The following is a 1,762-nucleotide window of genomic DNA, read 5'->3' on the forward strand; positions in this document are numbered from 1 at the left end:
TCTCTCTCCTCTCATTCTCTCTCTCCTCTCATTCTTTCTCTTCTCTCATTCTCTCTCTCCTCTCATTCTCTCTCTCCTCTCATTCTCTCTCTCTCCTCTCATTCTCTCTCCTCTCATTCTCTCTCTCCTCTCATTCTCTCTCTCTCCTCTCATTCTCTCCCCTCTCATTCTCTCTCCTCTCATTCTCTCTCTCTCTCCTCTCATTCTCTCTCTCCCCGCTCATTCTCTCTCTCTCCTCTCATTCTCTCTCTCTCCTCTCATTCTCTCTCTCTCCTCTCTTTCTTCATCTCTCCTGTCATTCTCTCTCCTCTCATTCTCTCTTCTCTCATTCTCTAGAGCAGAGCAGCTGACAGTAGCAAGTGTCTATCCCCAGCCAGTCAGTTTGGGGTGAGGTGTTGACTGCCCTCTCAGTACAGGTGTTGGGTATTCCCCAAAAGGGGTCTGTGGGTGATAACCCCTCCTTCTCAAAGCTCCTGTTACACCTTTTCTTATAATTTGTCTACAGGGATAACTCAAGTCACCTGTATTGGAAATCAGTTTGCTGAAGTTATTCAAACAGAGTTCTTGAAGTTGAAGAAAAGGTAAAAATGTTCTTTTATAAGGGAACCGCATGTTTGGGGAGCGATTACAGCCCCTTCCGTTCCTCAGATATGCCAAGTTTTGTATTATTTTACCCTTCCTCTGCTGGCCAAGTTCCCGTTCATCCCATAAGACCTCTGTCAGCTTCCGTCTCCCTGAAGTGAAGCCTCTTCAGATCCCACCTGCCTGGCAGTGATTTCTCCTGCTGTTGAGCCCCCATCACACTTTCTCATTCTTACTGACATTGGTTACCATTGGTGCCTGACTTCTGACTGCCTCACAGGTCTTCTCTCTCAGCAGGTCCAGGCTCCTCCTCCTCTGTGACCCCTGTGCCCCCCACCCCCAAAGTCACAGCATCCCCACACTTCCTGCAAGTGGCCTGTTTTCATGTGTTTCCCAGTAGGCTCCTGGAGGGCATGTCTGAATATGCCCGGGATACAGCAGGTCAGCTTCTGTGTCGGTGCACTTGGCATCTTCCCATTCCTGCCTTGCAGGGCCTGTGCTAGAAATCACTCTTAAATTGATTCTGTTCTTTTAGCATTTATCTTCTAATCTTATGTAGTTGTCCTTTGCTTTTTGGCTCTTGGTGAAATGAAACTAACAGCAAAGCCTTTTGTATCTGATTCTTCTTTTCATGGGTGATTTGGGCCCATATGAAAAGCAATAATCCAGAATGGGGAAGGGGGGTGGCAGGCAAAACGGTCAGCCAGCGGTCGTGGGAGCACAACTCCTGGCCTGCTTCTGCCTCCCTGGGGCTGGGGTTGCGTGGGGGTTACCTGAGGTGGGGTTTGTTCTCCCTGAGGCTGCGGCAGGCCCCCTCCTCCGTAGGATCCTCAGCTGATGGATGATGATATCCTAACCCACCTCACTGTCCCACACCTTTTTGCTTTAAATGAACAAGTAAGCAGATTCCTTTTCTCAAAGTGTTTACTGCACAAAAACAAAGAAATTTCTTGCTACTTTTATGTTTTATTGGTTGTCACCGCCTGAAAGACTGGTACCAGCCCTTCCTCCCTAACAGTAGCCAGCAGTATCCTCTGATATTTGTAGAGTGCCTTCCTGCTTCTTTGCAGGTTGCTTCTGCATACAGCACCAGAGTTTTTCTCCTCCCAGTCCTGGGAAGCAGGCTGGGGCAAATGGTAACTCCTTATTTTCTTTTTCTCTCTTTTTTTTTTTTTTTTTT

General features: G+C 47.7%; 1 long non-coding RNA gene across 1 annotated transcript in view; it reads left to right on the plus strand.

The window, feature by feature from the left end:
• Positions 1-1,762, plus strand: part of LOC105886412 — a 35,916-nt gene that overhangs the window by 12,476 nt on the left and 21,678 nt on the right. Inside the window, exon 3 of the long non-coding RNA XR_001161005.2 lies at positions 506-581. This is a non-coding gene — a long non-coding RNA (uncharacterized LOC105886412). The remainder of the gene's footprint in view (positions 1-505; positions 582-1,762) is intronic.

The sequence above is a fragment of the Otolemur garnettii genome, unplaced genomic scaffold (assembly GCF_000181295.1).
Source record: "Otolemur garnettii isolate 467f Iridium unplaced genomic scaffold, OtoGar3 scaffold00001, whole genome shotgun sequence".
NCBI classification, from domain to species: domain Eukaryota; kingdom Metazoa; phylum Chordata; class Mammalia; order Primates; family Galagidae; genus Otolemur; species Otolemur garnettii.